This window comes from Grammomys surdaster, unplaced genomic scaffold (assembly GCF_004785775.1).
Source record: "Grammomys surdaster isolate TR1022 unplaced genomic scaffold, NIH_TR_1.0 752, whole genome shotgun sequence".
NCBI lineage: Eukaryota > Metazoa > Chordata > Mammalia > Rodentia > Muridae > Grammomys > Grammomys surdaster.
This window is the reverse complement of record NW_021605171.1, coordinates 720,636-734,242: the sequence shown is the minus strand read 5'-3', so window position 1 is coordinate 734,242 and position 13,607 is coordinate 720,636. Positions and strand designations below refer to the sequence as shown.

The following is a 13,607-nucleotide window of genomic DNA, read 5'->3' as shown; positions in this document are numbered from 1 at the left end:
CTCCCTCTCCCTCCTCCCCCCTCCCTCCCTCTCTCTCTCACACACACACACAAGCAGTGGAGTGCTGTGGATGGTAACTTTTCTTCTAGTGCTCATTATAATATGTCGCTGTTGCTGTTCTTTGCTGTAGTGTCCATTTCACAAGGAAAAGGTTAGAGTCTATTACTTTATCCCAGGACCTGGAAGGATAACCAGCACCTTTGAGTACGCAATCCTTAGTATATGAGTGAATGTTGCTGTGGTAAGTACCTCTGGGTCTTTGTGTTCAACTGTGTCAAGGATCCTCTGTTAGATGCTGGCCTGGACACCTATGTCATCTTTGACCTTTATGGTGTACTCTAACTCTTGGAAGCTGTGTGGCAGCATACTTAATGCTTTAGAATTCAAGCCTGCAGTCTGAATTACCTGGTGGCTAATGTCCATTTGCAAAACAGCCGATAGGTGTATTTCAGCTAATCTTCGATGCTGTCAGTTGTGAAATAAGCCATTTCTCTCAGCTATTAGGGAAAAGAAGTGCGGTCAGTTAAACTAGATCAAACATCTGCATAAGAGGGTTAGTTTTGATAACTGCTGTAACAGATTATCACAAACAGCTTAAGACAACCAGATGTTTTATCTCATAGTTCTGTAGACTGAGAAGCCAGGGTATGTGTGTGACTGCTGTGTCTCCTTGAAATGTTGGCCAGCTTGGCTCTTATTAGAGGCTCTGGGAAGAACTTACCATTTACCTCAGGCTCTTTAGGTTGATGGTAGACTTCTATTCTTTGATAATTGTTTCTTGTTGTCTCTCACTTCTTAGAGGCTTTTTTCATACTTGCCATTGGGCTTTATACCTTAGACTGGACATTATTAGCACAGCAGACCCTTCTTTTATCTGGACTTTAATGGGCCCTTCTCCTCCCTTTCTCTAGCTAGAGAAATTCTCTGCTTCTGAGGGCTGTTTGGGTAGATTTGATCCAGCATTCACAGGTTCCAGGAATTAGAGGACTTGAACAGCTTAGGAGGAGTGGTCCTGAAGAGTCATCCTACTATCAGCAGTGGCAAAATGACTGTCTCTTGTTAGCATAGAGGAGTGACCGACGATTATAAAGCACTGGGAATATTAGAAAGCATGCTTGAGTGTTAGCTGTTTCCATACAAGTGCCGTCCATGATCACAGTGGACACACAATGCCTGTCACCTTGAACCTTGATGCAAGTCAAACCCTAATTGAGAGAATGCATTTTGCTGACAGTAAACTTGATAACAAAGACAGTGATTAGTACTTAAGTGCCAGAGGTAGGCATGTGCTAGGACACTTCCTTACTCCTTGTAGGAACATGAGGTAAGGTGCACCAGCTCCATTTTCAGGGGCGACAGTAGGTTTGGACGGGAGCAGTAATCAGTGGTAGTGGCATTCCTTGTATGAATTCACAGGATTCTGTAGTTGGTATACGTTTTTATGTATTCACTTGGCTTGCTGCCCCTGAGATTAGCATGTAAAACTGCTCCCATGGGAGCAGTTGTCTGCTAGCTAGAAAAAAAACAAAGGAGAAGGGGAAGACACATTTTCCTCTGATGTCTCCCTTGGTTTGTTTGTTTGTTTTTTGCTATTTAATGTTTAATTCATTGAGACAAAAGCCCTAAGCCTTCATCCTTTTAAATACCCTAATGATCTTTTTAAGTCAACAAAGCAGTTGCGTGATCTGTGGGGATATGGTTTTAAACAAGGTATGAGCAGTTCTTTAGTAAAACCACACTAACAGTATTTCTTCAGGACAGGTAAGTACTGTGATGGTCACAGAACTAGGAGTGTGGTGTACAAGGTGGGTGTCAGGAGAATGGGAGGGCTGCCTTAATAAGGAACCTCAGGAAAGACCTCTGTGTAAAATAATACTTCTGCCAAGACCAGGGTGAGCAAAAGGCAGCCTGAGCTTACCTGTAATCTTAATGCTTGGTCCCCAGTTACTGGAACTATTTGGAATGGATTAGGAGGTGTGCCATTGTTGGAGACAGTGTGTCACTGGGGGTGGGCTCTGAGGTTTGAAAAGCCCAGGCCATGTCCAGTGTTTCTCCCTGCCTGGTTCCTGTGGATCAGCATGTAACTCTCTTAGCTGCTGCTCTTACTGTACGGTCTGCTTCCCACCATGATGATTATGGACTAACCCTGACACTGTAAAAAAAAAAAAACCAATTAAATGCTTTCTTCTATAAATTGCCCTGGTCATGGGGGTCTCTTCACAGCAATAGAACAGTAACTAAAATACCTGGTTTAATGAAAATGCCAATGAGATTTCATAGAGAAATCTCTGTTCACAGATCAGCTATAGTGAGCTGGGAGCCTGTCCCCCAGTCATGAGCTTTGTATGACTTCAAAGGGTTGAAAGTTTTGGAACTATTTGTAATTCTTGCTTTTAAAACCACTTTAAGTGTACCAGAGCATAGGAGGATGAGTAGGAGAGTAGTTTGGCAGAACCAGATAAAAAGAGAGGATACTTGAGCTCAAAATGCTCAGGGATCCGGCACACATTTTGCCAAGAGAATTACATTCCCGTAAATGGTTTTGAAAGCTGAGTTCATCATCCCTTTGAGTCTGGTTTTCTTTTTGCCTCTTTCAGATCTTTTCAGGACTTTCCCCTCCATGCAAGATGTTAGACTCTGAACCCGAGTTATCTGATCTCCTCTCTCCAGACACTTCCTTCTACCCCAGGCAATCCTATCCCTGGTCACTTGCTAGCCAGCCTCTCTCTGCCCCTGACTTTTGCACTCTGCTGTCACCAGGTGATCTCTCTGAAATGAAGATCTGAATGGTTACTTCCTGCATGACAGACAGTGGGTTCCCTGAAGTCACCCAGTCCTGTCTGTTAGGACGCTTCCTGTCCAGGTTCAGTCCAGCTATGGTTCTTACCACCCCTGAAATCGTGAAATCACTTTTAAGCATTTTGTCTCAGTTTCCCTACCTGTAAAATGGAGGTGACAGTATACCTACCCCACAGGTGCCTGTAGATTTAGAAGGAGTTAATAGTGAGATTCACCCAGCAGTGCTTGGTATGCGCACCCTCCCTTATTAGCTAGCTGCCCTCTGTGTGGCAGGCCCAGCTGGTCTAGCCTGCTACTTTCTGGTCAGCCTCGCCCCAGTCTTCCAGCAGGTAACAAGATAAGTACAGAAATTCAGATGATACAATTAGTAATCTCTGTAGCAGCTTCACTAACAGTGAATTTACATATTGTTCAGCTTATAGGAATTCATTTTTATTGCATTTTACAAAAATGTTCTTCCAGAGTGAGTTGGAAATAAACAGCTCTTACCCTCTGTCTGCTGAACTCTGTCTAGTGCACACACATACTAAGTAAGCACCTATCATAAGGTTTGAGGACACAGGAGGGTAGTACATTATGAGAAAGGTTTTCTTTAACCAGTGAGCGAGCTCCTGCTTATCTCTTTGACCCAGCCTAATTTTGTGTAGTGTTGACCCATTAAGAAGATGTGTATGAGGCACCAGTGATGTATTTAGTCCTCACTGTTCTAAGGTACATGAGTCAAAGAGTGTAAGGACACTGTGGGGGGAGACTGAGCCTGTCTGGGGAGGGCTTGGAGGAGTCAGGAATGATTTCACAGGTAAGGCAGAAGCGTGGGATAGAAGATGGAGGTCTATGTCTTCTGTCCAGCCAGTGGCTGAAGTCTAGCTGTAATACTCCAGCCGTATGTGGGCTTGAACGACTTCCTCTCAATGTCTGAGACCTTTGATTTGTGACCCAAGGCTAGTAGCATCTGCTTCTCTCAACACTGTCCCAAGGTGCGTGTGCGCGTGCATGCGTGCGCGTGTAGAAAAATGCCTGACTTGAAGGTTTATAAATTAGTGTGACTTTGCTCTCTATACTTTAATCTGGGCACATTAATATTTTTTCTTGTCTGTGTTTATTGTGACAAGCTAGTCACCCAGTATACTAATGATTACATTGGACGGAGTAGTTTTGGCTCTATGTTTTGTCTTCTCAGTATGTTATGTCTCTTTAATCATTGGCATATTTTCATTCATAGTGACAGCCATGTTAGTATATATGTCTGTGTCTTGAGATGAATTGAATTAAATAACTGATAATTTGATAGTTTTCAGAAGCTTCAGGAAGAATCAGGTCAAAACATTAATTTCTACCTTACAGATAAGGAAACTGGGGCAATTCTACATAGCTTCTGATATTTGCCCAGAGTCATTTATGCTAGCAGGTAAATGGCAAAGATAGGATTAGAACCCCGTGCACCTTGTTTTCCTGACTTTTTATTTTCTTGTAAACTCAGCCCCAAGAACTGGGAGCTTTGCCGGTGCTGGTCAGCCCGTCTATGTCACCTGGCTTCACAGGCGTGGGAAGGTTGAGTGAACAAGAGCCTAGCCTAAGGGAAAGCCTTAGGGAGCATCCTCCCTACTCAGCTCCATCCTGGCTGCCCTGAAGGTATTTATGAGTGTGAAGGTCCATCTGGAAACCAAGGGAGAGGCTGGGAAGAGCAACCAGCTGTAACTGCCAGAGAGTGGAGGAAGGGTGAAGAGGCCTGGTCCCTGAGCAGAGGAGGAGCCAGGTGGAGCTCAGGGGATGGAAAGCCAGGAGAAGTCCAAAGAGCAGACTACTTCTTAGTACACAAGCCTTCTACCCTCTCCGAACATTCCCTTTTACCTTCTGCTGGGAAGCATGTGCTGTGCTTACTCACTCAGCTTGTGTTGTAATCTTTATTGTGTGGGCAGCTGGAGGGGAGGGCTGGACACACTGGAAGGCTCTGACCTTAACCCTCCTGACTTGACAAAGTTGAAGAGTTTTTGACTTTGTGTTCCTTTAACTGTGTTGTTTAGTTAGAGAGAAAGCAATGCTCTGAGGGAGTAGGATCCAACAGCTTTTCTGAAGCAGAAGTTCCCAGGGTGTAGGTCACACATTTGTCAGTGTGGCAGGATCAACTGGGAGTGACTGAAAATCACGACACCCAACCACACCCAGACCTGTGGAGTCAGCCGTTCTGGGTGTGATCCAAAGGCAGTGCCCCTGTGGAGCTCAAGAGAGGTTCAGTGTAAGAACCTTGTAGGGTAGCCAGATGGAGTCTCTGTGACAGGGCAGAATCAGTCCCTGGCTCTTCTAGAGTCATGAATTCCATTTGGTTTTCTCATCTGCATATGAGGTCTAAGAGGAGCCTTTGAGCTCAGATCCATGCAAGCCCCTTCCTTGAAATTTGTCGAGCCTTGTGTAATCCATCCAGTAAAGGGGGCAGGGTCAAACCAGAAACTTCCACATTTAAATTGTTACTGCATCTTGTTGTATAAGAACAAAACAGAATGCCCTCAGAGGAAGACTGTCTCTGTACCTTTTTTCACACAGTAATGCATACCACAGCTCAGCACAGGTAAGGCCCACAGGTTTGGAGTGCCATCAGCTGAGGCTGTGAGGCAGGTCAGGAAGTGTTTTTCCAGAGAAGATAGGGTATTAAGATTCTGGGATACTGAATGTTAACTCTTGACCACCTTGCTAGAACATGGAGCCTAGAAGCAAACTGTCCTTTGAAGGCCATGTGGACCTCCAGTGTTTATGAGAAAGTGTTTTCATGCTTAACATGAAATTCATGTCCAACACATTTAATTGATCTGTGACCTTCAGGAAAGGCATGTGGACTGTTTGAGGTCACATGAAGTCTGCAGTTGTAGGCTCAAGGCCAAATAAGTTTATTTTGTTTGTTTGTTTGAAACAAAGGTTTTGCTTGTCTTGAATTTCTGATCCATGTTTCTATCTCTCCCTGGAGAGCAAGACTGTTCCAAAAGAACCTGAAAGTAAGCATCTCTTGAAAAATTTATGCTCACAAACCTGTTAAATATTAAAAATGAAATCTCAAGGATACAACTTGGTCTTGAAGTTTTTATGACATTTGATTATCAGAAGCTGTTATTTATTTTATTGGCCCTCCCAATTTCCCTCTCTTCCTTCTTTGTTTTTATTCCTTTGTTTGCCTGTTTTTGGTTTGGGGGGTTGGGGAGTTGTTTTGTTTGTTGTTGTTGTTGGTTTGGTTTGGTTTGGTTTTGGCAACTCTGTCTCTGTAGCCCAGGCTTGCCTAGAACTGACTTTTTGTAGTCCAGGCTGGTATTAAACTATTGATTTTCTTGCCTTGGCCTTTCTAATCCAAGAATTCCAAGAATGAGCCCCTGTATCCATCAGTGTGCCTACACTTGACCAGGTATTGCAACCTTCTAAAGAAAGTGTAATTAATTTTACAAAGAGAAAACGACAGCTCCGAGAGGTACACTGGCTTGCCCAAGGATGCACAGGCAGTTCAAGGACAGAAGACTAGCTCAGGCTTTCTGTGTTGGTATTTTGTTGTTGATGGTGATTATCAATTATTTTTCTTTTTTTCTTTTGTTGTTGTTGTTTGTTGTTTGTTTTTGCTTTGGTTTGTTTTGGTTTTGTACCTGTGAAAGACTCTTGTGTTTTACTGGTCACTCAATTGTTCTCAGAAGTATATAAAACACAGAAAGTATTTTCAATATTCTAAAGCCTGAGGCTTAGTAGAGTCAGCATTTACAGTGTAAAGTCCAGGGAAGAGATAGCAGATTGAGCATTCTCAGAGCCTAGCAGCCTGGCAGTAACAACTTCATGGACTGGAGTTGCCAGACCCACTCAGTCTATGTTCCCTATAAGGTGTCCATGCTAAGAATCCAGCTGTAATTGAAGTTTTGTTGGTGGATAATATGTTTTTAGTTGATTGTTACATTGAAGTCAAAAGGTTTGTTCTGTTTTGTTTTTGTTTGTTTGGGGTTTTTTGTTGTTGTTATTTTACCAGAAAACAATGCCAAGGGGGTTTAAGAGTAATGTTGGAAAAGTGGCAGAATTAAAAGACTGGTTCTCCAGAACTCAACAGAAAAAATTTAAAGATGGCAGTCTGGAAGGATGTTGGGACAAGCCAGTTTTCACAGCAAGCACAATTCTTTTTTTCTCTTTGTTGCATGTCCCTGAAATGTTTTGTAATGATCTTTAAATATCTATCATCTTTGCATGTTGGTAGTGTAGAAGCCTAGTAGGATATAAATCTCACCCCTGTCACTTTCAACTTGTGTGACCTTGAAGAATTTACTTAACCTTTTCATGTCTAGGTGTTCTCTACTGCAAAATAGAAATGACTTCCTGTGAGGTGTGAGTTAATTACTGAAGTGTTTTATGACTGTATTTGGCACTTCCTATTGCCATTTTAATTAATAAAAGCATAATTAATGTAATTGCTGGAGCCAGGAGAGAGAATGGGGGGAAGGGAGGATGCTAAAATTGCCACAGTCCAGCCTTCTGTGAATTCTCCCAGGATAAATAATTCCCTTTAGTGCAGTGATTTGAGGTTTTTGTTTTCATTGGCATGGAACATTGCTTTTGAATTTCCCCACTAGAATATTAGTGAGATCACTAAACCACTTTAACCCATGCTGGCTTAGAATTCACTGTGTTGGTCAGGCTAACCTCAAAATCATGGCAGTCCTCCTGCTTCAGCTTCCCAAATCCTGGGATTAAAGGCATAAGCTACTATTTACTCTTTAAAACACACGTGTTGTCTCATTAACTGTTCTATTGCTGTGAGGAGATATCATGACCAAGGTAACTTAGTTGGGAGCTTTCTTACAATTTCAGAGAGTTGATCTGGGATCATCAGGGTGGGAAGGAGACAGCATGTTGCAGGAGCAGTAGCTGAGGGTTTCGAATTCTGATTCACAGAGAGCAGACAGAGGGGAGCTGGCAACTTTAGCATCCATCCTCCTTTCCCTCCGTAATCTCTTCTGGCTCCTGAAATTACATGGCTTCTGTAATCACAATGACCTGTCTGTGCCTTCCTTTCCTCACATATCAGCTGAAGGTAACACGTGAAATGTGGGATTTTTAAACCTCAAATGCCACCCTCAGTGATAGATCTTCTCTAACAAACACCATGCCTCCTAATACTTCCCAAACAGTTCCATTCACTGGGGACCAAATTCAAACATAAGAGTCTGTGGGGGCCATTCTCAGTCGAACCACCATACTCTTATTAATCTTCCAAGAGGTGGTAGATAAAGCCTCTTCATAAGATGTTTTCTATGGGTGGAGATAAAAGCTAGAAGTAAAGCAGTCAGAGCTCTACGCTAGAAAGAAATGACTTGCTGTGTCTGTTGAAAGGGCTTTCTATGCTTAGGCATTAATTCATACTTATGTCTCATAACCGTGTCATTTCTATTCTGTGGCAGAAAGAAACACTCTCATGCTGGAGAAACAAGAATTCTGTTCCTAAATTACAAACTTTTTCCTCTGTAGGTTCATATGGGAAGGACATTGGGGTGACCATCTTCTCTATTTCCAGGTGGCTTTTCTGGTGAGTAAAGTCTTTTTTATGACTGCTTCCTATGTTTACCTTGACATACTTAAAGCATGCTATTCGACTTGGATTTAGTGACTGATCCTCCAGGAAGTACTGAATACCTAACGATGTTCTTCCCTTGGTCTGATTTGATAAAGGGTCAACATGGGCAGAAGGATAGGTAGATCCAATAGTCTCCCATTTCTGAGCAGAGTTCTAGGATGTGACTGCAGAAAGCCCTTTTTACAAAGCAGAGTGAAGGGAGCCTCAGTTTGCCCATGTTCATAGACCTGCTTGGAATCAGCTCCAGGACTCCCAGTCCAGCTGCAGGTGCCAGCAGCTACAGCCTTGTCTCAAATGGCGCACTGCGGCGTCTGTGTGGAAGGCACCCTGCAGCCCTGAGCTGTCCATTCTGCCTCATGTGGGAACTGCCTATCGTACATGGCTCTTGAGCACCAAAAATATGCCCAGTGTTACTAAGACATTGACTATTGCTTTCTCTCACTCAGTTTAAAATTTAAATGTGTATACTTGCATGTCCATTTTGGACATCAAGAAGGAATGAATTCTAGCCTCATGTTCCTCATTGTGGTCTAGTGAGAGGCCAAACCTTCTCTGTTTTCAAAGGATAACTCTGAAGGATTGCCACTGAGGCTGGATTAGGGCTCTCTGAGGCCCCCATATTGGGTGCTTTTTGATTAGACCCCCTTTCTATCTATCATAATGACATGTCTGTGCCTCTGTTTCCTCATCTGTCAGCTGAGGTTAACACCTATCCTGTCCCTCCCAGAGATGTTGGAGGAAGCTTGGGCTTAAAAAGTCATGGGAGGAGCTTCCTTTACAAGTTTTGTAGTTTCTTTTCAAAAGTAGTCTGTGGTATCTGGAAGCATTTCAGTTTGGGTACTAGTTATGGATAGGTTTTCTTTTTTCTAACACGGTGTAGTTGGATATACCCGATGTTTCCAGATGATTGTCCTTGTGAAACATGAGCTGGGAAGGCAGTGAACTCAGGCTAACTCCACTGAGGTAGCTGTTTGATCTAAGAAACCAAAGCGAATTCCCTTCTACTGGGGATTTTCTTAGGGTTGCTAGTGCTGTGATAAAACACCATGACCAAAAGCAGCCTGAGGATGAAAGGGTTTATTTCAGATTATAGCCCATTATTCAGGGAAGTCAGGGCAGGAACTCAAGGCAGGAACCTGGAGACAGGAACAGATCCGGAGGCAATGGAGAAGTGCTACTTGCTGGTGTGTTCCTCATATGGCATGTTAGCCTGCTTTATTATATCATCTAAAACCACAGTGGGCTATAACCTCCCATATTAATTATTAATCAAGAAAATACCCTCATAGGCTTGCCAACAGGCCAGTCTGCTGGGGGCATTTTCTCAATTAAGGTTCCCCATCCCTTTTCTCTCTTTGGCTTTCTGATCATTAGCCTTGCTAACTCTCAACTTCAATATTTGGTGCCTTGTTTTCTTCAGTAAGTAAAACTCTCTTGGGTGTCAATGTCGATGTTGCCACAGCAGCTCTCAGACTTTTGTTCTGAGATAGGAATTTTAGCTGGTAGGGCACAGCATCAATCAATAGACTCTACCTGCTTCAGGAACGTACCATTCAGTTTTAACAAGACAGTTTCTTCTGCAGCAGCAAGCTGGGTCCAGGGAACTAGCTACACTAGTACTTTTGAAATGTTTGCTCTAAGCAGAAGGTAACATAATTGAACCAGCCTCTATGGGAATCCTGGACTGTTGCTCAGTGTGAAGTGGTATAGCTATGGCTGCTCTTAGAAGCTCCAGGAATACTGCTTTAATTACACCAGACTCTGCTTTATATTGTGGTTTATGGGTATGGTGAGCTTTAAAAATTTTTTTAAATAGCACCACCAGAAGTTGTAGTATGTATCACAGTGACAAAGATGTTAGGGTTCAGTCTTTGTGTTCCATTTTTCTATAGGTTTTTAAAATCTGTAACCTATATTCACTAGTATTCTACACAACAGTTGCATAGCCCTGGAAGTACTCTATTCTCTATGTCCATCCTCCCCCAGCTCCAACCCCAACAACCACTAGTGTTTCTGTGTCTTAGCAGTTTAGCTTTTCCAGAATGTCCACTAGTTGAGATTGCTATAGTGTATAATCTTCCAAAATGGTTTATTTTATTTAGTAGTATGCACTGGATATTTATCACCTCCTAAAGGTTTAGCAATTATGGACAAACTACACAGATATCCATATACACATTGTTGTCTGAACAGAAGTTCTCCATTCATTTGCATAAACACCAGAGGATACACTTACCGGATTGTGTGGTAGGGTCTCATTTACTTTTGTGAGAAGTTTGCAAAATGTTTCCAAAGTATCTGGGCTGCTTTGCGTTTCCATCCTTAGCTCCTGTGGCCCTGTATCCTCATTGGCATTTGGTAGTGATGTTATGGATTTGGGCTGTTCTAATAGGTATGCAGTATATCAGACTGGTTGTTTTCTTATTGTCGAAAGTATTTAAGTGCTTGAGAACCAAATCTAGGGCATTGGACCCACCAGGTGAGTGTTGTACTGCTTACTGCTGATTTTTGGATTTTTCCCTCTTTTTGATAATAGGTCTTTATCAGAAGTTTCATTTGCAAATATTTTATTCTACCTACGGTTTCTCTTTCCATTCTCGTGGCATGCTTTTCAGCAGAGCAGAAGGTTTTTGTTTTCTCTTTTCATTTTAATGAAGGGAAGGAAGCGCATCAGTTCTCTTTGACTGGATCACCTTTCAGTTATTTCTGAGAAGCCATGCTGCTCATCCCTGCCCCCCCCCCCCCCCACACACACACACACACGCACCGTCATCATTTATTTTCCTGTTGCTGTGGTGGAGAGGTCGCAGTGGCAGGAACTCGAAGCTGCTTATCACATCACTTCCAGAATTTGGAACAGAGAGCAATGAGTGCATGTTGAGAACACGAACAGTCCAGCTCCCACCCGAGGAAACGGTGCCATCTGCAGGGAGCAGGTCTTCCCACTTCCATGAACTCAATCAGAACAGCCGAGATAATTCCCCACAGATATGCCCAGAGCTCCTTCTCCAAGGCAATCTTAGATTCTGTCAAGTTCTCAACTGGTATTAACTGTTATGATACCCAAGCATTCCCACATACTCCTAGGGTATCTTCTGGTTTTTAGTTTTTTAGTTTTACCATTAGATCATCGGTCTTGAATCCTTGTGCAGGTTGTGAGATGTGTCTCTGGTTTGGTTTTTAATGATTTTGTTGAGAAGAATCATCGTGCCATTGCCCTTGTTTACTTTCTTGTCAACGATTAGCAGATGGTATTTATGAGAGTCTGTTTGACTCACTCTCTTCCCATTGTTCTAACTACACTTTTGCCAGGATCATGCTCTCTGATTCCTGTAGCATTCTGAGTCTTGCAGTCAGACTCAGTCCTCCAAAGTGGTTCTTTAATAGTGATTAGACTATTCCAGATCTTTTGCTTCTCTATGTACACCTTAGAATGAGTTAATTAATTTATAAAGTAATTCTGTAGATTTTGGGGATGGTAAAGATCAAGTTGTGAAAAATTGCAACCATAAGATCACTGCAGTTTTCTATCTGTGAATATGGACTGTTCATTTATTCAGTTTTTGTTTCATTTCATCAGAATTTTGTAGTTTTCCTTACATAGTGTTTTTAGTTTACATTTCATTTGGAGAGGTGTCATATATATATTGACTTGTATCTAACAACTTTCCTTTACTAGACTGGAGACAAGTTTTGATTTTTTTTTTCAGATTTATAGATGATCATATCACCTGTGAACAAAACTTTATATCTTTTCCCATTTATCTTTTACATTTGTGTGTGTGTGTGTGTGTGTGTGTGTGTGTGTGTGTATGCATACATGTACACATGTGCACACATACTCACAGGCTGACACTTGAAGGTCAGAGAACTATTTTGGGGAGTCAGTTCGTTCTCTCTACCGTATTTGTTCTGGGGATCAAACTTAGCCTGTCAGCCTTGGTGGTAAGCATCTCTATATTTCATAGATTCCTGTTTACTTTTTATTTGTCTTTCTGGTTGTATTAGTCCTTTGAATACAGTGTTCAAAGCAGTACCAGTTTATCATCAGATGAATGGTTTAAAAAAGTGATGTGATGTGTGTGTGTATGTGTGTGTGTGTGTGTGTGTGTGTGTGTGTGTATGGTAGAATTTCACTTTGCTCCAAAGAATTGAAAGAAGCCAGATTCAAAAAGACAGATTTCACATGTCTTCTCATATGTAGATTCTAGATTTAAGTTTATATATAGACATATATACACATGCCTATGTAGGATGTGAAACTAGGAAGGGGACTATGAAAGGAAAAGAGTAGATCTAAATGAAAGAGAAGAAACAAGAAAGAAAAATAAAAAGAAGGGATGAGCTAGAGAGAGCTCATAAGTTAAGAACTCTCTAAGAGAACCTGAGCATGGTTCCCAGCACCAACTGCCTGTAATTCTAGCTCCAGGCAATCTAACATCCTCCTGTGAATTCCACAGGCCCTGCATGCACACAGATGTACACACACACACACTCAACCAAAAATGAAATCTTTATGAAGAAAAGAGAAGAAAATCCATGGGGAGAGGGCATACTGACCTTTTCTAATTTTAGGAAAGCTTTCCATTTAAAACATTGTGTTTAACACCATTAAATGTTCTGTTAACTGCAGTTTTTGAAGTATTCTTGTTTTTGTCTTTGTGAGATGAGATCTCACAGTCCAGGCCCAGTTTGGCTTGGAGTTCTCTGTTTCCTAGGGTGGTTGCCTTGAAGTGTGCAGGCCCTTCTACTGGAGTTCCCCAACTGCTAGAATTAGGGCATTCACTCCACACTCACTGTGGGGTTTTATAGACGTTCTTTGTCAATCAGAGGATGTTTATTTCTGGTTGACAGAATTTTTATAAATATTGGGTTTTTCTAAGTGCCTTTACTGCTGTAAACCAAACATGTTATCATGTTTTTTTCTGTCAGAAGCCTATTTTATATTATATAATTACATCACAAGAATATTTTCTGACACAAACCTCTTTGTGAATAATACTGTTTTTATCTTGATATCTCTTGTTTTCTAATTTTACAATATTATTTGTAACAAATCTATTCTCTACTATAATCATTGAGTTAGTGTTGATTGGCTACTGCATATGTCTTCCATCAACAAAACCAGAGATCTCAACACTGAACAAATATGTGTGTGTGTGTATGTGTGTGTGTATATTATATTATATTATATTATATTATATTATATTATATTATATTA

The 13,607-nt window shown here is 41.7% G+C and overlaps 1 protein-coding gene across 1 annotated transcript in view; it reads left to right on the top strand.

Annotated features, from left to right (window-relative positions):
• Positions 1-13,607, top strand: part of Gng12 (G protein subunit gamma 12) — a 118,009-nt gene that overhangs the window by 9,856 nt on the left and 94,546 nt on the right. Inside the window, exon 2 of the mRNA XM_028782436.1 lies at positions 8,281-8,338. The gene's annotated coding sequence lies outside the window, so the exon portion shown is untranslated. The remainder of the gene's footprint in view (positions 1-8,280; positions 8,339-13,607) is intronic.